This window comes from Falco biarmicus, chromosome 1 (genome assembly GCF_023638135.1).
Source record: "Falco biarmicus isolate bFalBia1 chromosome 1, bFalBia1.pri, whole genome shotgun sequence".
Classification (NCBI taxonomy): domain Eukaryota; kingdom Metazoa; phylum Chordata; class Aves; order Falconiformes; family Falconidae; genus Falco; species Falco biarmicus.
In genome coordinates this window covers 11,609,521-11,631,786 of record NC_079288.1, presented here as the reverse complement: position 1 = coordinate 11,631,786, position 22,266 = coordinate 11,609,521, and the positions used below count along the sequence as shown (strand labels likewise).

Sequence of the window (22,266 nt, the reverse complement as noted above, 5' to 3'; positions counted from 1 at the left end):
GAGGTTGCTTGGTTTTATTCCTTTTCCTGTCCTGTATAAAAAACCACTGAGCTTTCCAGTACTGTAATTGCCATCATTAATAACAATACCTTTAAATTATTCCATTCAGCCTTTCTAAAATGTTTTCCTGACTATCATCTTCTTTGCTAATTGCCTTCCTCCAGTGTCCTGAGGAAACCTGCATTCTCTAAAAGTTATGCCAGGGAAGGACAGGGGAATTGGCTCTGATATTTATACATTTTTCTTAAGCAACCTTTACCAGCTCGTTGAAGGGAGAGACAATTTTGATGGGTCTTCTTGTGCCCAGACTGGGGAGACAAAGGCCCCAGAACACCAGTAACCAGATCTGGCCTGAGATGGGAGGCTGGAGCAGCTCCTGCAAAGGGGGTGTAGTTCAGCTCCTGCCTCACATCTGATCATAGAGAAGGGGCCAAGTGGAGAAGAAAGTAGCAGAGGATTCCCCACATAACGGCACTTCGCTGTGCTTCCATCGTGCAGCAGGACGGAGCCCAGATTGACAAGGCTGGGGTATTGCACAGGCACATGAGAGGGCAGAGACCTGTTTCGAGCTTGGGATGGGTGACCCTGCAGGTGGAGGAACTGGTATGTGCAGGGTGGGGGGAGTGGGAGCGCTGGTGAGAGGTGCTGTGGGCTTCATTCTTAGCAGAGATGGAGCAGGCACGTTTGGAGAAGTCCTTTTCCAGAGCTGTATGAATCCTCATTCATCTCTCCCCACATAGAGTGGCTGTTCCAGCTGCTCGTCCAAGAGCTTTGTAACCCCAGACATGAACAGGTCTTAGGGACCCCTTGCTCCTGTGTCCCTCTAATCTATCCCAATCACAAGAAATAGCAAATTATTCTGGGCTTCTCAGAACATCAAAAAGGCATCTGCCGTTCCTCCCCTCTCCCACGCTGCTTGAGGCTCAGTGGGTTGCCACCAGCTGGGGCAGTGATGGCGGTGTCAAGAAGTGGCTGGAGAGGGTTGGCAGTAGCCATGAACTTGGGTGGAGGGAGGATTGCACTTGGCTGAAGGTCGGTCTCAGCCTCATGTTCTTAGCAGCATTGCTCAAGGACCCAGCACTATTCAGAAGTCAACTCCAGAGCAGCTTGTCAAAAACTCTGGTTTCTGGGAAGTTCAGGGTGCCAGATCTGAACACCTGAGATGAGGTGGCACATAGAGAGGCAGGTGGGACATGTTCTGGGCAGGCAGATCTGGGAAAGGTCTGCTGGTGGAGCCCAGCTTATGTTTCACTAGCAGGTGTTTGAAACTCAGTCATTTCTGTGAAACTTTAAGTGGAAAACGATCATTTTCTGATGAATTGTAATGAAAATTTACAACTTGCCTAAACCCAGGCTTTTATTTCACCTAGACCCTTTCTTCTCAGCCTGCTGCTCCCCTTGGTGTTGCCCAGCCAGCAGCCTGCAGGATGCTGAGCATTAGAGCTGAGGAATTGTTAGCGATCAGGGTGCCCTAAATGCCAACAGCAGATGCAATAAAGGACTGTTCCTTTCCACTTGAAATGCCTGTTGCATTTGCCAGGCAGCCAACACTGTAAATTCATTCTGACTATTTAAAAAGACCTTTTAAAGCTTTTGAATGGTTTCTGGCTCATTCTGTAGCAATAAAGCCATAGTGCCTGAGAGCCAGACGTTCAGGACCTTACCAAGTAACTAAGTACAAGATACTTGGAAGCATTGTCAGGTGCTTAGGAGCAAGATAATTATACTGGCCCTCACACCATTGTTTGCATGCTCATAATCACTTTCCTGGGCTCTGCCTAATGACGTTTGGGGTTACTATGAAACAAAGAAATAGGGTAGGGATTTGCAAAATGGGAATCCCACCTGCTGTGGGGTGGTAGAACAACTGTGTGAAGAAAACAGGCAACAAAGGCAAGTGAGAACATGAGTTTTCCTTTCATCCTGCTGCAACGGAGCTATGAGATCAAACATTGCTTGTCTTGTCTGGTTTTGTAAGGATAGATTTCATCTTGTCCCTTCAGGTGACTCTTCTGAAGGAGACGACACATGACTACCTATTTTGTCTCCTGCCATGGGTTAGGGTAGGATGAGGGCTTGCTTCCCGCTCTTCCTGCAACAGTTACTCGGGTCTGGCAGTGTCAAGCTCCTCTGTTAGGGGATATCTGGCCAAGGGAAACACTGTGTATGTACTGTGCTGATGTTTTCTCTAGGCATCTGCTCTTTGTTGGGTTGGAGACAGGACAATGAGCTAGGTGGACCTTTGGTGTGACGGTTTGCTCATTCTTCTGATCTTCGGTTGAGTGGCAATGGTGGATGTTGGCTGTCGCCTGGAACAGGATGAGGTATGAGCTCTCGTGTTATTTTGACTGGAAGCTGTGACCACCCTGCATGGTTGGGCCATCGTGGTGAGTTGCTGCAGGTCCCACGAGATCCACAGGGTTGGTCTGGTGCTGCTTGGAACCGGCACCCCATGCATGGGAGGAGCTGTCAGCCCAGGCTACCGCAATACTTCTTGATATGTTTTCCTACCTTAGTGATAATACCTGGCCTCCACATCTCCCTGGTGCACAGGAACCCATGACAGTCTGGGCTGCCTCCATCTTCATTCTCTTGACCTGGGAATGGTGCTTACTCCCTGAGGAGTCCAACTATGAGACCCTGGAGAAAGCAGAGCTCAGCAGCTTTAGCTAGAGACTGCAGGACTCACTTTAGTCTCCCAGTCCACAGCATGGTCCTGCCTTTCACTGACACCCGTCATCACGGGAACCCTGGGGACAGGCTGGTCTTCACAGAGGTCATAAAAGTGACTTGCTGGAAGGTGGTTTTCCTCCAAGTGACTGAGTGCACGGTGTGCATGCATGCCATGGTACCCGGTTTGCCAGATGGCTCCCTGGCATCCGATCAGGGCTTTTCCATGCAGCAGGGAAGAATGTAGTTGAGAAGGCTGATAAATGGTCTGTGAAGATTTGTCTGGTACCATTTTGATCTTCAGGGAATGAGGACCTCATTGCAGATCAAATGTCCGGTCTTTTGCTGGCATAAATCAACATAACTCTACCAAACTTAATGGAGTTGTGCTGATTTACACCAGCTGAATTTATACCATCAAAAATCATTCATTTGCTCTGCCTCTTCTCCATTTTTCCCCTCTCCTTGGATTAGAAATGAAGTCTATAAAGCTAATGTGGTCCCTGCAGCAGCATAACTTCCACAGAGTGTTTGCTTGAAGAGGTTAAAAGCCCTATAAACTGCTTTACATTCTCTAATAATAGAATGCAGATGCAAAGGGGAAGGATTTGATGGTCAATTAATGCAGAAACTATCCAGTGCTTTGCATAGGTCCTACTCCCTGGCTTTGAAATACAATGCCCAATTAAAATCTTACCCAGAACTATACCGAGATTAAAAACGTAACAATAATCTGCAGCGCTCCAGGTAGCATGCTGCAGTTTTCAGGGTGCCTCTGAGCTGTTCCTCATAAACTCTTGGATAAGATTTGTCTGGGTGTTTCCAATTGCAACTGCTCCTGGAGAAAAGCCGTGAAGTAGCATTCAGCTGGTGAAGCTGGAGAGAGGGTTATTTTACGGAGGAAAAGGAGGGGGGTAGGATGGGTAAGGAAAGTGTTGACAATCCCTTGTGCATTCTTCTGAAAGGAAAAGAAAATGATTACTGTAAATGTTCTGCCCTTCAGCTGCGTTTTCCCGAGGTCTCACTGCTGTGCCAGGCCAGGCAGTGCCCACAGAGTGGCTCCGGGGTTGGGACGGGCTGACACAGCTCCAGCATATTCCAGTAACTTACTTTGCAGTTGGGTTGAGTATCACTTGCTCCAGCTCTTAGGGGCGGGTGGTGTTGATGACCTGTCAGGATGCCTCTACATGCGATGGTGGCTCCAGAGGAGCGGTGCAGTCTGTGAGCAGACGGTATTTGGTGGAGGGAGAGGCTGGGGCTGCAGTAGTGTGGGAAGGATCTGGGTGTAATAACCCAGAAGGTGGGATGAAAGCCCTTCTCTTTCAGTAGTCCACACCACAAGTAGGAGCTGAAAGGGAAGAAGGCAGTTTGGGCAGTGAGGAGCACCGACAGTAATTAATCAGGGTAACAGCCAACCCCTTCTTGGCTCTAAAGCTTACTCACTGGCAAAAGACACCGATGTGGAAATATATCACATTCTTTTAAGGGCTCTAGTAATTTACTTGCTGTGCAGAGCAACAGAAAGGGTGGAAAAGCAGGGCTCTGCATCCCTGTGGTACCTGGAGACACTTTTCTTCAGGACTGAGCCGAAGGGCATGGGCTGCCTCAGCCAGAGAGACCCTCCCCTGGGCTGCTGGGGGGTCTGGGCTGAGCCCACTCCTTGGTCAGCTCCTGCTGGCTAGTGCCTCTCCGCATTAATCAGAAGGGATGGGGATCACATCACTGCCCTTAACCACCAAAAACTCGTGTAGCTCATACAGCCATTTATTTGTCAGCCTGTGCGGTCAGCACTCCTCTCTTCAAGGAAAATTCATGCATTTAATAGCAGAGCTCTGAGGAAGACCAGTTCCTTTCTCGTTCAGGGTCTCCTTCGTTGTGCACAGAGCAAACGGGGGCTGGGGCAGGGATACGCAGTGGTGGCTTCCCCTGGTGCTGAGCAGCAGGCATGGCAAATCCATCTGTGAGGCATCAAACCCCTGATGGCAGCCCAGCGTGCCTCGCTGTTCGCTCTCTGCCTCGCTTTTTCTCCTTTTCATGGTTTTGTAAAGAGGACTGGAAGATACAAAGTTGGTTGGATTTTTTTTAAAAAAAAAAGTCTTCAAAACAACTAATAGAAAGAATAAGCCTGTCACAGATGGCCTAGAGCCCGCTGAGGATGGGAAGTCTTACAGGTGGGTCTTCAAGTCCAGTTTAGGATGAAGGTTTCGATGTGTTTCTGTCTGAGCTCACGCACCATCTTTGGGCCCTGGTTTTAGTCCCAGTTGTGTAAAATCTCGGCACTGATCACCAAGGTCAAGGGGAATTGCCCGAGTTTGGGGAACTAAAACTAAATGAATGGAGCATGATATGAAAGCATAACGGGACTGATTTTTTTTTATTGCAGGAAGGCCTCTTGACACCGTTCTGACAGCATAAAGGGTCATTTACATCTATTTTAAGCAATGTAAAAGCTTGATCCTCATTTACACATGTTGAAAAGAAAATATAATATGTACCAAAACTAAGCCCCTTCCTACTGCCAAAGTGATGGAAAAAGACTTTAGTGTAAATAAGGTTCAGGCCTGTTTTCAGTTTCAGCGCCACGAACGTGCCGATGCAGACGCAGGAAAGATGCCAAATGTATTTATTTTGGCCCGGCAGGGTATTTCTTCAGTTTTCTGTCTGCAGAAGAAAGTGAATGCACACATTTTGGCTCTGTCTTGCATGAGAGCCACTGGAAGTGTCACTTCCCCCCTCTCAGGCGGGGACCGAGGACGCCGTCCCGAAGGCCACCGCACAGAGGATGCTCTTGTTGGGCAGGACCTGGGGGACCGGCAGCTGCTGAATGAGCACCTTTGTGGCGAGAGTTGCGAGTTCTCTGTTTCTAGCTGCGAAGCTGCTCCCGAGGACTCTGCAGCAACTTTAAACCAAGCAGAAACCGAGGATGCACAAACTGACAAACTCTGTTTGTGTCACCTACAGAAAAGCCGCTCACTGCCGGCTGCCGGAAATGGGCTCCAGACCTTCTCCCGGGGTGGAGGAGACACGGAGTAACTGCTCAAAGATGTGTGCAGTTCCCTAAACAGGATGATGATGACAATTACAGCCTGATAGGGGCTCGGTATTTACATCTCCTTAACTAATCAAACTTTAAACCCAATCAGAGTCCGGGAGAGCGTTGCTGTTCCCCAAGAACACTGAAGGAGACTGTGATTTATCATGGGGCACAGAGGCAAGTGGCTGATACTCCACAGAAGTTCAATAATACGGACCATCTGCACACAGGCTGCGATGCAGCCTCTCCCCATCCTTTTTTCTCTCTGTGTAGGACAAGGGGCAGCCTAGATCTGAAGGGAGGTGCAATTTTAAGCAGGGCTGACGTGCCTCTGTGCCAGCGTGGGACGGATTAGAATTAGTTTCTGCTAATTTGCTCCACATGGAGCTTTCAGTTTGAATTCTGTCTCCTGAATTAACAGGCAGACCACCCTCTCGGTATCCTGACTGCTGTATTTCCCATTGTGAGGGAAGAATTTTTCATCTGTCCTGCTTTTCCTGTGGTTCGGGCAGTGTTGTGCTTGCTGCTCCAAGGGAAGGGGTCTCTGTAGCTGTGTGTATTCAGCCTCCTGGGACCCCTGAGCTGATCCAAACCTGGGCAGTCGTCTCGGAAAAGAGCAAACCTTGAAGTCTGGGAGCAGGAAGGATGAACAGATCAGTGATTATTACCCTTCAATTTTTTTTAATTCTTCTTTTTTTCCTGTCTGAATCCCAGATTCTTTCTGTTCAGGAGGCGATCCTTAGCAGTCTCGATGCTCTTCTTAGCAGACAAACCAAAACAAGTCTTGCCATAAAAGATCCAGGGGCTTGGATTCCTTGCAGGTACTCATGAAACCAACTGGTTTTGCAGAGTGGCAGAGTGCAGAAGGTCCTGTGGCAGTCCTGCTAGTAAAGACCACAGCTTCTTCAGCAGGGCCAGGCACACAGGGCTGAAAAAGCTAAAGGCTACAGCATAGGCTGAGTTAGTCTGGCTGAGGGTGATGCACTTGCACTGCAGAAACACCAGAGCTTTGTAGTAAGACGTGGAAAATACCTGCTCAGCTCATGGACTGATGGGGCCCATCTGGCATGTGCCAGGGGTTGCATGGGGTGTATTTTGTGGGGTTTCACTCAGTCCAAGGAAAGTTCCCCAGTCAGATGGTTCCTTCAGGAGCCTGTTCAACCAGGCTTGCATGGGGGAGGTTCTCCCTAAAATTCAGCCCCCATGTCCCACTTCCTAGGCCCATCCAGCCAAATTATTCATCCCTGTGTCACCTGCTGAAATTTTCTGTTGACCGTCACAGGGAACAGCAAGCTACTGGGCTGGTCTCGGCCACATCTGGTTTGATTTTTTTTGTCTTTATCAGGATGCATTGACATCCTGTGTGCCTTTGCATGGGTTGTTTCAGTCTCTCCGTGGTCAGTTTCCCACCTGAAAAACAATATTGCTGTAATAAAAATCCCTCTGATGTCCACAACAGCTTGGGTAATTCTTAGCTACGCAGTTTCTCAACAAACATCTAGACATTTCCAGTAGCTTCTGAGTCATTAAGAAGCTGTTTACTTGGAGCCATAACCATTCCTGATAACTGATGCTGAGATCACAGAGCACTTCTGGGAGCTCTGTAGATGTTCAGGAACCCCATACAGACCCGAGGTAACCCAGCTCTTGAACCAAAGCCATGCTGCTCATGACACAAGGCAGAGTGAGACTGGACATTGAGCAGTGCTGGCTACTTTGAGCCCAGGCTGTTGGGTACACGGTGGTGGTGTGAACCCCAAGTGTCACCACTGAGGGCTGAATTTTGCCCTGAGCCACCCTACCATGTGTAAATCTGGAGCACCTTCGCTGGATGTGAATGAGTAAACTCCAATGAATAAAGCTAAAGGTTCTTTTATAGTATTTTCACATTTGCCTGAGAAACAGTAACATTTCTTTCTGTTTGAACTTTCCGAGGGCTCAGTATTTCATCCTTGCTTTTTAAGATTTTTGCTACGTTTTGATCCCAGCCTCAGTGTGAGGGCTAATTTTGTGCTCCTGGATTCTGACTATAATGAATGGTGTTTTGTGTGTTAACTGTAGTGATGTGTTTGCAGGCAAAGACTGGGCAGAGGAGGAGGAACAGAGTTTCTCTGTTTGGGCTGTTCCGAGCCGGTGTGTTGCAGAGTCCTTCCTGGTTATGGTCTATGTGAGATCTTACCAATGCATCTGCAGGGGTTTTATAAAAAAACATTCACAAATTTATTGCATCTTTTCAGCCAAGAAAGACTATCTCTAATGGTTCTAACTCAAAAGGTTTCATTTTGTCATTTCCAAGCTGGCATACTTCTCTTGGTTATTTCAAAACAGGTGTCTTAGAAGTTTACCTACATTTAATTTCTCAAAAGGCTTTTTCACAGCCCCCAAATGAAACTAGACAAAATTGGTGAACTGTTTTATTTGATGTCTAAGCATCTTTAAAACTTGTTTTTATTTCAAGTGGGGTGAATTGATCTCTGTGCCTTTTTGTTCAGGGCAACCTGAAATTATTTACCAGCGAAGCAAAGAATTCATTTATTCACCTGGTTCTGGGGTTTAGCTCTTTCCCGGAGCCCAACAGTGGGTCAGTCTAGCCTTCAGTGCCTTTACCTCTGCTTGCCCTTCCAGATGATTTTTATTATGTAGTCTTGAAGTCAGCAATGTAGCCTTTCTCAGTGAGGGAGTATCTGAGCCTGGGTGTTTATTGCTCTTCCACGACGACTGGCAGCAAGCGTTCCCATACAATGGGTCCAGCATGGAGGTGTCTTGGCTGATGACCATTTCCCCTGCGGTTTTCTCTTTTTCCTGCCTGCTGGAAATAAGATGAAAATATACCTGTCATGTGTACTTGTCCTATATTGTGTGCAAGAGATGGGAATGCTCCTTGGGAAGGGACAGAAAGAGAGCAGGTCATCTGCAGAGCACCCATCCACAGTACATGGGTGTATGCTGGAGGACTCCGTGAGCACGGTTCTGTTGGACAACGGCATGGAGAGAGCTGAGTCCTGGCAGACTGGTGCTGGGGAGAGCTCTCACTGGAAATGCAGAAAGCTCAGCAAAACCGTGCTTCACCTGGTTGTCCTGTTCTCCTCAGATTTCTTGTAAGGAGCAGCTTTGCAGGTGTTGCTGGAGGTGATCCCAGTAGCAGTGTTTGGCTGATGTGGTCCATTCCCTGTCTCTTATCTGGACCTGGCCTTGTGGCTCTGAGTTTACTTGCTGAGCCTGGTGTCACCTAGCTGAGGGTGCTGCCAGGAAAATACAGGCTGCTTTGGGGCTGTGGGCTGCTCTGGTGAGTGGAGGAGTGGCAGGCCAATGGCAGTATTGAGGTGACCTGAGTCCTGTTCCTGGTACTGTCACAGACTGTCTGTTTAAACTCACTCTACCTCCCTTCTCCGTCTTTAACCGAGCAGCATAATACTTCTTTTGTTTGTTTTTTAGAGCAGAAACAACTCATGCAAGCTGGAAAGCCTTTACCAATAATTTCCAAACACAGAAATATGTGCCTGCAATGTGGCACTTTTTAGAACAGCATCCCCTCAGATGGTGGAGAATCCATCACAGCCTGGGGCGAGTAATTCCAATGGCTCATTACTCTTTCAATTACAAACTGGCACCTTTCTTGCAGTTTGAATTTGTCTAATCTTGGCTTCCTGCCACTGGATGTTGATATGGCTTTGTCTGGTAGATTAAAGAGAGTTCTGCTGTAAGAGACCTTCTCTTTAGGAAGTGCCCCTTATTGTTAATAAAGTACTTCTACCTCCTCTTTTTGATAAGCTAAATTATTAAGCACCTTAAGTCTCTCAGTGTGAGCAGCTTCCCTCCAAACTGTAAATGCAGTTCCCTCCTGAATTCCTGCTCGGGTGCTGTTCGATTCCCTGATAAGCCCATTGTGCCATTTGAAACATCTGTGTGGAACTGGCAGATCTGCCACCTCTACAGTAGCGCTAGATGCAGGTATCTGCATTTGGGCACTTGAATCGAACCTTCAGATGCCAGAAGAAAGGAGTAAGATCCATCTGCCCTAACTTGAAGCACCTACAGGTGTAGCAGTAGAGCAAACATATCACCTTGTCTCCTGAGTACATCTCGCTCAAAGTGTTTATATGTTTTTTTGGTAACTAAGTCAACACTCGCTAAGCTGCAGTTGCCCAGAAGGTGACTCTGGTGTAACGTGCCTGTTCTGCTGCCCATTGCAGCGACTGTGGAGCCCCTGGAATGGCTGTGAGGTCCTGCTGGAGGGCAGCTTGGCAAGATCATGTCTCCAAAGGAGACTATCTAGGCTGCTGCCAATTTTCCTTCTGTGGGTTTGAGGGAGGATGCCATGTTTGTGGTGTAGAGCCGTGCCCTACTTTGCCAGTAAAATCTGGCAGGGTGAGGTCGTTGGTGCTGGTTATTGTGCCCTTAGTGTCAGTGTTGTGTCATCTCTGTCGTTTGGTCCTGTGTGTCTTAGAAATTGCTCCAGTCTTTTGTGTTTTGACGCAGACGCTGGCAGGGAACTCCCAAGGAGAGCTCTCAGCTGTGTTCTCCACCCTCATGCCTATCTGAGGGGAATCTGAAGGACACTGCCAGTTTTTCCATGGCTCTTCAGAGCATATTGACTGGGGATGGCCTCTGCTTTAATGATGGTTTAGAGCTGTTTGACAGTCTCCTGGCTTTTCTTAGTGTAATTTGGGTTTATATACAATGACTGATCATGTGCCAGAAGTTTTATTATGGACAACAAATCTCATTCAATCAACAGCAGAGACCAAACAGCCATTGTTTAACCTCACTAGTTAGACCAGCATTGGATGACTCCAGGCACACCAGATGGGACCTACCACCCTCACTCTGCCCTGCGTGAGTAATCAGCAGGCGGATGGGCTGCAGATTTCCTTGTGAACTGTGCTGTGTAGGAGCTTGCTTCATGCCCAGCTATAAGAGCTCTGCTGTTTAGTTCGGATCTTTGATGCAGCCTCTCATGTCTTGGCCAAGGTGGGACTTCATAGCACGTCTTTACCACCATTAGAGTGCAGTAGCTGAGCGGAGTATCTTGCTGTTTCATGACACCATATTTTTTCCCCATGCCGAAGGTGTTTTCAATTGATCCAAAGGCAGGGAGGTAGGTGGTCCTCTGGGGCCTGTGAATCAAAGGCTTCAGGAGATCTCTCCCTTGTGTGCTGTTGATAAACTAGGCTGTCTTCACCACCTTAGCCCCAGGCTCAGAAAGATGTTTTGGAGGTACTCTGCTTGCAAACTCTCATTTAATGAGGAGCCAAGCTCTATGGAGCATATTTAGTGAACGCACAACTAAATGAGACATGAACAGCCTGATCATGGCAGGGTGAAAGACAGAGATTCATTGCTCAGGTGAGAAGGAAGTGCAGCAGAGCGCTGAGAGAGCCTGAAAGAACAAGCATGAGTGTGTATAATCCATGGTGTGAAACCAATGCTATAAATAACGGGCTGATGGAAACCAGATCTGTTCTGCGTATGCTTCCCATTTCTACTCCAAAGCAAGAAACATTTTTGCAGCGAAAGGCTCATACATGGCCATGCGTTGGCCCCTGTTCCTCCCCCCAAGGCATGTGCTGGTCCTTCTGAGACCTTTAAAAGGAGGTTCTGGGCGTGACCTAGGGAAGGAATGTGCAGATCCCGTGAAAGATTTCCTACCGGCCACTCCATGTGAGGGTAGGCCAGCATCATTCATTTTATAATAGAAGTTATCTTCCTCATTTGTTCCTCCCTGCCCCATTTTACAAAAGAAAAATGCCGGGAGCCAAACTAACTTGTCTGAGGGCCAAAGATGACTGTAAAAATAAGTACTGCTGATATCAACATCGAGGGCTCCACTCTTAATATTTGATATTTTGGCCCCTTCGAGCTGCCAGTCAAGTAAAGTGCAGAAAGCAGGAGATCCCATATATAAATGTCCCCAGTGCTGAATCCTACCGTGAGCCATCAGAGTAAATAAGTTTGTTTTTCTCTTACCTTGCATTCATGTAAATCACTATGGCCAGTGGAATGAAGGCTGCATAAGGCCAGCGGGAAGCAGTGGTACCCTGGCTTTGGGGAGCATTAAGGGAGCTGAACTTTGGCTACCAGTTTTCAGGGAGTTAAAGAGAAGGAAGCATTTTCCCCAAGGCAGAGAGCGTAGACCCATTTGGAATAAATCTGCTTGCTGGCTGCACTCCTTATTCTGGCAGTCAGCTCATTTATGATTCAGGCCAAGTTTTGCACTATGGTCAGCTTTAACTAATAAAGATCTAGCATGGTACCTTGCTAATCTCATTAGATGGAGAGGTATGTTTTGGTAGCGGGTTTTGGGGGAGGACAACGAGAGAAATATGTTTAGCAATTCCAGCCCAAGCCATTTCTGTCAGATTTTTTAAAGGTGTATATATAGTGCATATATATATATATATATATATATGTTTCTTCTGTCTCTACTTAAATCTCCTACTAAAAATAGTGGTACCAGAGGCCCCAGTTACCAGTCCCCAGGGATAACTGCATTACAGGCTATAGGGACTTAGGAACTCCAGCAGTGTTACTGCTCGTGGCTGGGTGGTAATCCACAGAGGTCTTGGGGTCCTTCTTGTACCTTGTTGGAGTTAGACATACTGACCCCCTACCACCCAGGTCCAGGAGGAGCTGTGATGTTAAAACCTGCTGATTCCAATGCCTTGCCCAGTGCCTCATTGTCAGGTTTATTTTCAGTGACACCAATGGATCTTTTTCCCTCCTCTGAACTAGGCTTTAAAAATACCAGGAATTGGGCCAGTATTAATAAATGGCAGGTCTTCTCACTTGGAGTGTGAGTTATCACCCCACCCCGCTGACCCAGGCTCATCACAGCATGGGAAAAAGGGGAAAACCTGGTTTTTTCTCCTTTTCTTTTTTGTTCCCATACCATACCACTGTGGCTCTGTGCTGGCTTGTGTTAGCTTTGAAGTGCTCTATGAATCAGCTGGCTTTTGACACTGCTCCTTGGGACGTACCGGCAGGCTTTGCTCTGCCCTCTCTCCTGGTCGCAGTACTTGTCAGGGCAGCCTCAGCCCTGGTTCCAAAATGGGTCCTGAACTGGACACGTCATTGCTGTCCTACACGTTTAGATGCTGTAACTAATGCAAAGAGGGAAACATATTGATGTTGTGGGATACACTTGATTAATCAATTGGTCAAGGTGGTCGCGCGGAGGCTTTGTTGCCCCTTATAAGGTTGTTCCTTCCCCTTCCTTATGTCACAACAAGGACGTTGTTGTGTTTTGCTGAATCCTTCCTTGCTTGGGGCCAGTCATTTATCAAAAGAGATTTCCATCTTGGACTAATAATTCATCTCTTATTGCAGCCCTCACTGCTCCGAGGGCCCATTTGTTTCCTCTTATCACAGTCTAATTATTTGGTGAAGGAAAATTTCTGACTATCTTGGGGCCAGTGGCCGAGAGTTCAGGAGAACGGGGCTCCCAAGTAAGGACGTGCTTGTGAGCGTGGGAGAAGGGCTTCCAGGGGGCCAGAGCCCATCTGTGGGGCTGCCTCTGTGGAAGGGAGGATGGTGCTGGAGTCCGGTGGGTTCAACATGAAATGCAAAGTCTCTTTCTTTGGCTTAACTTCCCCTTTGTGCATTTTTCACAGACGAATGCTCCCACATGCATCACACCCACTCATCTCCCACCACCCACTTGCTCACTTTCTCACACACAGGCACACTCACACTCTCACACGTACTTATCAGAAATCCTGTAAATTAAGTTTTTTAGTCTGGTGGGTTTGGTTTTTTTTTCCCTCACCTGCAAAACTGGGAAAAACAGAGAGTAAGAATTTGTATTCATACATACTTGGCCAGTGCTGGGATTATAGAAGGGAGGATGGGTGGATGGATGAACAGATAGTAATCACAGCAGCATAATTAATAATAATGACAGAAAGGCATCCTGCTCCTATTAATAGTGCATGCACAGCTTTAATCAGCTCTATCCACCATCTGACAGGAGACTTTAACTAAATCAATTGCTAGTTTCTATCAGAAAGGTTGTTCTGACCAGATTGATGGAGGGATCCCCTTGGTTCTTTATTTTAAAAAGGAGAAATTATTAATCTATAATTTATATATTATATAATAATAATAATAAATATATTATAAATAATACAATCTATATAAATAAACAATGCTACATTATTTATTAATAATTTCTACATCTTTATCTGACCCAGGATCATTTCTTTGTTTTATTCCATGACCCCAGTGCAGCACAGAGGCTGTGGAGGATGTGTCAGGGAGTTCCCCCGTTCCCTCTCCCCTGGCTGAGCATCCTCCGCTCCTTGATCTGCTGCCTCTTGAGCTCAGTGCAAAGCTCTGGGGTGGCCCTGGAGAGCCAAGCTGGGGAGAGAACTATTAATAAGGGCAGCGGGGCTGCTGGCAGTCACTGTGCCACTGCTATCTTCATACCATGCTCATTGCTTTATAAAGCATTTTGGAATCACCTGGAGCAAGAGAGTTGCCCTATAAAATCAAACTCTATCTTAGTCTGTCTTGCAGCCGTTCCCCTACTCTGAAAGCAGCAATAAATTCAGCTGGGCTGGTAACGGCCAGATGTACCACTTCAGAATTTTTTTTTAAAGAGAACTAAAATCATGTTGGTTTATTAAGCATACAATACATATGAATTGTCAATTGATGTATTGCATGCAAAAAGATACAGCAAATATAATAATAACCTTTCCCAACGTTTCATTTTGAAGCCCCATTTACCTGAACTGAGCCGCTTCCAATAAATATTTCACAACATGTTTCTCCTCCACAAGTGCGCTTACAACTTATGAAGCAAACACAAATTTTTTAATTCTGACAAAATGAGAATCTTTCATGCGCCAGCCTCTCTTCAGCACATAGTTTTGTGGCTAAATGGCTTTCTGATTATCATGTCCCAGGATATTACTTCAACTGAAGTGATATGAAATGTCATTAAAAAGTAATGTTCCTCTGCTTTGACAATCATATTAGTAAACATTGGAGGCTCTGCAGGTTATATGTCAGGCGGGCCGACACTAATGGGTTTATTAACATATACAGTAGCACTTTGTCAAACCTCCTTGTTAATCTAAATTTGCAGGTGACAAAAAGAAAGGGAGAGGCAAGCAAGAAGATGGTATTTAAATACTACTTAGGTTGGACCACAAGTTAAAGAAGCCAGGAATTCCTGAGCAAGGTCAGCTGCTCCCTGGGCTGTTTCCCTGGGCTCATCCAGCCCTTGCTCCCAGGCAGAGGTCTTCTCTGAGCTGATGGGGAACGTAGATGCCCATCCTGGAGAATAACGAGTGCAATGCACAGGAAAGGGCACAAGTAGATTTCATTCAGGGTTGGGGGTGAATAACTGCATCCCCATCTTAACCAAGTAGGTTTATGGTACAGGAGCAGCCAGGGCTGGGGTCTGCTGTGCACTGCGGGAAAGTCAGGGTATCTGAGTAGCAAATATGAGAGGGCAAATGGAGTCACGAGGACAAACGGGTTACCACAGGGACATCAGGGTTCCAGGGACATCTATTCTTAAGTACATAATGATATTTGTGCCACCTATAAACTAACTCTTGGAGAGCATCCAGGCAATGTTGCTGTGTAGCCTGGGCATGGCACCGAGTGACGGGGCTATGGGGCTTTTTAGAGGTGATGGAGGGCTGAGACCTGATTTCCCTCAGGATTCAGGCAGAGGAACAATGGGTGTATGAGCTCGAGAAGGGGATCTGCTCTCTTGATGTCTCCAAAGGATGAGACAGGAATGACAAATGATGAGATAGGAGTTGGAATTTCAGTTGCTGTTGCTGGGTTAGCTGCCACCAAGCCCACCCCAGCCGGTACCTGGGCAGCAGCCCTGGCTGGCATGCCACGGGCAGACGGGGCCACATGCTGCTGGGGGGGCTCTGGGCACCTCTGCAGAAGCCCCTGCGGTGGTGGTGATGCCAGCTGGTGGGTTTGGCTCCCAGGTGAGCAGCAGTAAGCACAGGCTGTGCTCTCGCTGCTCCCTGCAGCAGTGATGGAGAATTGAATTTGGCCTGTGGAGCGTTATTTACCCAACAGCTCCAAATGCTTCCCCATGGGATGCTAGCTAAATACCTATTTCCAGTTTTGCTCAGACGGCACCATCTGCTCAATGGGCCAGAAACTCTTCCAGCACATACCAGACAGAGATGGCTGGAGATGCAGAGCAAGCGAAATGGGGCTGTGGGGAGCTGCCTCAAAGGGATCCTGGAGGAAAACCAGTTTCCACGTGGGAAATCAACTTCATCCTCATACCCGCTGCCGCCTTCCCCTGGCTGGCAAGACTTCAGAAGGGGTGAGTAACAGAATTGAAACTTCGTGTAGTGAAGGACATTTCAGGGGTGCACAGATGCCTGTTTTGCTCCAGCACTGGGGAGGTGGCACTGCCACCTGTGTCACCGTGTCTCAGGCCCTGGTGGGGGGCTGGAGGTGGTCCAGGTTTCTCGTGCGTGTGGGGAAGAGCACTGTGCCCTTGGGCAACCCTACAACAGCAAAGTGTTGTGTGCAGGGCTGGCTGCATCACGGGGCCCTGCCCCAGCCCTTGCAGCAAGGTGGGAGCCTTAATGACACCCCCGGGTGTGGGCTACGAGAGGCATGTGGAGGAAGAGAAGGTTATCAGGAGCGATAAGTGTGGATTCATCAAGGGGAAATTACGTGTGACTAACGTGATAACCCTCTACGGTGGAATGACTGGCTGGGTAGATGAGGGGACATGTGAAGAGGATGGGGACAGGCTCTTCTCAGTGGTGCCCATGGCAGGACAAGGGGCAAGGGGCACAAACTGCAGCGCAGAAAGCTCCATCTGAATATGGGGAAGAACTTCTTCACCTTGAGGGTGGCAGAGCCCTGGCACAGGCTGCCCAGAGAGGCTGTGGGGTCTCCTTCGCTGGAGACATTCAAACCCACCTGGACGTGGCTCTGTGCAGCATCTCTAGGAGAGCTGCTGCAGCAGGGGGGTGGGCTGGGTGGGCTCCAGAGGTGCCTTCCAGCTGACCAGTCTGTGATTCTCTAATTAGAGGTTTCAAGTTGTAGAAGACAAACCCACCCCTCTCTCTTCAAATATCCTGGCTTAGAGAACTATAAAATCATCTCCAGAGATAGCTGAGAAGGGAAGTCAGATGTTGAAATGTGGGCACGTGGCCAGGCTTCAGTCCCCAGAGACACATAAAGCCTGGTGGGATCTGCTGGCACCTCTGGGTGCCCCAACACACACCAAGTCTCAGCTGTTGGGATGTTGTGTATTTTTTCCCCGCAGAGTGGGATGATACAGGTCTATATGTGGCGGAGTTGTCAGGCATGTTTGTAAGGATGCTCTGAAGCAGCAATTCCCCTTCTTGCTCTGAAAAATTAACCAGACTTGATAAGGCTGCTCAAAGGGACCGTTGACCGTGGGGGCCCCAGGGCTGTGTTCGTCTTTTGGTTCTGTTAGGAGGAGATAACAGCTGAGTCGGGTGTTTCTTTGTGCCAGCTCCATGCTCGCTATGGGGTAAGTGAAGTCAATGACTTGCCGTGGTTTTTATTTTGGGAAGTGTAAGTACAGTGGGACCTATTCTTGTCCAAATGACTAAGCCTCTGCCAGCCTGGAGCTCTTCATCTTGGCAAACAGATGGTGCGTGGAGGAGAAGTGATGCTATTTCACTGCGCTGAAAGGCCTTTTCTTCCTGGAGCGGTGCCTTAAAGATACAACGGTTTGCTGTACCGGGCTGAGCGGTGCCGGCCGCTCAGGTGCCTTTCGGAGAGTGACACAAAATAGGGCAGAGTCGCAGCCGCAACCTCATGCGGGTCCTGCCTCAAGGGGCTGGGGGGACCTGTCCTCGGCTGGTGTAAGTTGTCCTAATGGGTGCAGAGAGCTTGGCCACAGGGCAGAGCAGCAAGCTTTGGGGCATGCTAAAGGAGCATTGCCTCAGTCCAAGAGGGAGCCTCCATTCCTGGAGCCACGTGAAGCCCTGTGTGCCCTGGAGCTTGGCAAGATGCATGTTCCTGCACTGCAGATGCACCAGACACGGCTGCTGTCTCTCACCAACTCTCATAATTTTGGGAGCTGGAAGCCTGAGGTTGCATTGCCAAGCTGAGTCCGCAGCTGGGCCCGCAGCGCCAGTGCCCTTTGCAGATGGGTGCAGGGCTGCTAATGCCTGCACAGCCACACACGGCAATCTGCACCCAGCCTGGCAAACCCACTCATTCCTTTCCCCCGCCTGGCAGCAGCACTTCTGGATCTGCAACCACTGTCCTCACCCTTTGAGCCACTTGCTTCAACAGCAGGCAAAGCAGAGGCTCTGGGCAAGCCGGTGCTTCTGCTGCTGGGAGTAGCACAGAAATTCAGGAGTGGAGTGGGGATGCACCCCAGAGAGCATCTCCTCCCCTGCTCCTCTTCCTCCAGCCTGCAAGGTCCCCCCTGCGCTCCTCTTTCCTCTGCACTTACTCTTCTGATTTCAAAACCAGGCTGGTTGTGCTGCTGTGACACATGTACCTGTGACAGAGGAACGGGTGTTATAAGCCCTGGGAGTGGATCCTGTCAATTGGGTGGTTTCTGTTTCGTTGGCAGATAGTTACAGTGTGGAAAGAAAAAGCATTTGCTAAAAAAGCAGGAACTTAATGGGCATTATAAAGGATGCTTTGTCCAGGCAGCTACTGGAGTTAATAAAACACAGCTTGGGCTCTGTAAAGGTCTGTAGAGTTTATAGTCTGAGTTTTGCTGTGTGTTGCCAGGCTGGGAATGTGGGGTTGGCATTCATGATTGCTGTCCAATAGTCCATGGAGAGCTGTGAGGGTGCAAAGGGTAACGAGGACTCGGGGTTGTGTGGGAACAGCTCCTGAGCACCCCAGTTCACGTGAAGTCAGAGCCAAACAGGCACAGTTGTTCTTGCATGCCAGCCAAGGCGTTTTGTTGCAGACAAGCAGCAGGATTTCACAACGATCGAATCCATGTTTTGCGATGGCACTGCAAGCTCCCGGAGGTTTTCTGGTTTAGAGGCTCATTGTTATTAAGTGCTTGGTGCATTTGTCTTCATTCGATCTCTTCTAGCTTAAAAGGTTAGCAAGACTCAGTCTCTGCACTCTGGAGATGAAGAGGGAGTATGGATTTCTAATGCCACGCTGTCATCCCCGCTTGTGCGATCCTGTCCTTGGTGCCCAGCTGGGATGTGAGCCCAGGGTGCGGGTGCTGACCTGCACCCACCCAGCCCAAAACAGCCATGGCCCCAAAGGCGCTCCCTTGGTGCGCCGGGACCTGCTGCCTGCACGCGCAGCTGCCGGTCCTATCTGATGCTTATGAGCTTTGAATTTGTCAATGTAACTTAAAGGCAGCGGGAACTGAAGAGCTGCTGAATTGGTGGTTTATTTGGGGGAGGGATTTCCTCCTCCTTTGTTGTGTTTTCCTTCTTTCCTCTAGTAGCTGCAGTGGTAAAAAAAAAAAAGAAAAAGAAAAAAGAAAAGGGAGGGAGGGCCTGGAGGCAACAGGTTAGAAAACAAATACCAGAAGAATGAGAAATGGAATTACTTGGAGAACAGAGATACTTGCTTTGAGATCCAACTTCTCTCTCTCTTTTTTTTTTTTTTTTTTAAGAAAATGGAAAGAAATTAATATTCTCAAAATGTACCCCCCCTTTTTTTTAAAAAAAAAAAAAAATAAAAACTTCAGGCAAACTTTTGGTGTTGTCTCAGCTCAGGACTGAGTTTGCAATTTAATAACCTTGTTATGTTACAAATCCTGAGACTTTGCGACTCCTGCACTAGTCCATCTGCCAAGCAGAGAGCATTTCTTGACCTTTTAAAGAAAGCCAGAGATAATGAACCATTTGGACTGTAGGATGCCCTAGCTGCCTGGAATAAAATCAGCGTGGCTGTGAATTTTGGAGAGGAAAAAAACATGCAGCTCCAAGCCAGCAGTGCAGGCTGAGAGTTCGCAGTGATCTCTGACTGCAGCAACAGCCATAAACTCCTTTAAAACAGTTAATAAATCACAGGACATGGGCAGAGTGAGATCTAGGCTTCACAAGGGCTTTAGAAAGTGTCTTGAAAGGTCCAGAGAGGGAAGATTCGACTGGCTGCCATTGAGTTTGAGCTTGTAACTAACAGGTTTTGCTCCTTCAAAAATCTCATCAAGTCTTGCAAAAGGCAAATGCTGAAGAGACTGATGCTTGTTGGGGGGCTGGATGTCAGTAGCTGCTTTCTCTGTCATTGACAATGCTGGAAATGTGCGGGGTGTGCCACAAGTTTTGCACTGTGGATTTTGGAGGTGCGATGGTAGAAGTTACTGGTTTCATCAGTATTTTCCGTGGTGAGTTTTACTTCTCTGAAAATGGCAACCCAAAATATTGCCGCTTCATGAGTGTTGTCCCAGGTCAGGTGTCCTGGCTTAGATCTGAAACAGTCCCTGGTGGTTACTGCACACCCCTGTTAGTGAAAGGTTCCCTGTGCGTGCCAGATGATGTGGCTGGGGAGGGGAGACTGAGCACCCAAACCATCCTCTCCATGGCTCACCACAGCTGCGCTTTAGATGGGCATCTCCTGGCTTAACCCTGAGACCACTGGGTCCAGCTCCGGTGGGCTCAGTGCCCAGCAGTAGCTGGGGCTCTGCCAGTCTGCGAGGGCTCCTGCAGAGAATGAGGGGGTCATGGTTCTCTGGTCCTTTCTGGAGACCAGCAAATGCTCATGGATGAACCTTTCTGTGTTTGGCTCATCCAGTCCCTCCCACTGCCTGGGGGGGGCGTTGCACCAGGGTTGTGATTTTCCTGCCTCCTGCTTATGGTCACTCATGCCAGTGCTTTCTGCTTAGTCCAAGTTTTCAGCTGCTGGCTGAGTTACTGTATCCCTTTTTCTTGCATTTTCTGTGGTATTTCCGTCTTTGCAGCAAGCTTAGCACAGGAGCACCGGGCTCCTGCCCAGCTCTCCTCTTGCTTTGCATTCTGTTCTGCAGCTGGGTGATGTTCCCAGGTCCGTGGTGCGGACCCAATTCAGCAAACGTGTACCCCAACAGAGGCACATGAGGGCACCCAGACACGGGCACACATGTGCAAACCTGGCACAGAATGGGGCTGGCAGGAACATTGCTTCCACAACCTCCTTTCCATCGCATCCAACTCACTCTGTGGTTCCAGCAGAAAGGGTGTAGGAGGCTTTTGGGGTGGAGCAGGAGAAGGGAGAGAAGGAAGAGAAGGCTAATGCGCTCCAGCCCTCACCTCGCTGGTGCCATGAAAAAATGCATGATTAATTTATTTAAAACGTCACTGACGATATGTGCGTTCTTCCTGTGCTGCGAAACCAGAGCCAGATCCTTGGTCTGTAATTCTTTTAGGGAAAGATGACATAGTTGGTCTTGATTAAACCATTAGTTTAACGTTGATTAAACCATGGTTAAATTATTCATGTATCTAGCTATTCATACAATACATAAGGAATTTATTGTAATGTGATGTTTTCCCATGCCTGGTATTAAGAACTTGCTGTTGTGCTCACTAGCAACTAGCATGGCAAAAATAAACAAACAGAATGGTAGGGGAAGGATTTCTATGTTACCGCTGCAGTATAAATGGAGCTGTCATTTAAACTAGCATTGGGTTTCTGGTGATTTTTAGCCACAGATCTCATGTCATAGCTTGCTTTCCTGCCAAGGAAACATGGGCAGGCTTGCTCTCCTCTAATGGGGGAACCCAAAGCATTGCTGAATGTGGCCACCGCCGTGGTGGTGGCAAAGAGCCAGGTAGGACGGTTACTTAGTGCCATAATAAGCAGTCGTTTAGCTAAGGGAAACCTCCAAAGTCAACGCTCGTAAGGAAAATCCCAGGACTGTTTTGGTGTTTGGCAGAGCAAATGAAACACCAGGCTGAAAGACTTTCTCCAAGAGGTCTTCCACTCTCCATACAGCGTTTGCTTTTTTCCTTCAAAGCTGAAAAGCTTTGTACCTGTATAATGCACCCCACACTACTGGAGGCCTGTTTATACTGGTCGCTGGAGGGTCATCTTGTTGCCATCATCTCCAGGAATAAAACAGGGACACTAGAAATGGATGGGCCTGAGTCTGCCCTGATGCCCAGGCTGGTTTCTAGACCAGGGTCAAGAGTGGTTGGGTCAAAGCAACATCCTCTGTGCCAGTGACCTGCGGAGGAGCACGCTGGTGGAGTGCTGCCTTTGCATTCACCTGCAGCTCCCTCCTTTGCCATGCAAAAGCTGAGGGTGGGGGGGAAGGAAGGAAGGAAGGAAGGAAGGAAGGAAGGAATACCCTGCTGGGGATGGCCTTGGCCCTGCCCTGCTTGGTGGTGGGATGCAAAGATGCTGCGGGGCCGGGGCGCAGAGCAGCGGGGAGCTGGCACGGAGGAGCAGCAGCAGGTGGGTGGAGAGGGACCATGTCACATTTGCTTTGCTGACAAGCAGTTGAGGTGAAAACTGGAGGGGCCTGGGCACATTTTAGAGAAAAAAAACAAACCTGTTCTGGAGCATGATGAGTTAAGAGGAAGGATGATACGGTGTGTCACAGGGAACAGTGAACCCTGGAGATGGTCCTTCCCTCCTGTGTTGCTCTGGTAGCTGCCAGGGAAAGCTTCAGAAATTTG

The 22,266-nt window shown here is 48.3% G+C and overlaps 1 long non-coding RNA gene across 6 annotated transcripts in view; it reads left to right on the top strand.

Moving 5' to 3' along the window:
• The window catches only part of LOC130148603 (uncharacterized), a 198,401-nt gene that overhangs the window by 156,481 nt on the left and 19,654 nt on the right, over positions 1 to 22,266 (top strand). Inside the window, exon 8 of one of the 6 annotated variants that reach the window (XR_008821590.1) lies at positions 2,193 to 4,708. The exons of the other annotated variants lie outside the window; for them this stretch is intronic. This is a non-coding gene — a long non-coding RNA (uncharacterized LOC130148603). Of the gene's footprint in view, positions 1 to 2,192; positions 4,709 to 22,266 lie in introns of those variants that run through there. 6 annotated transcript variants of the gene reach the window in all.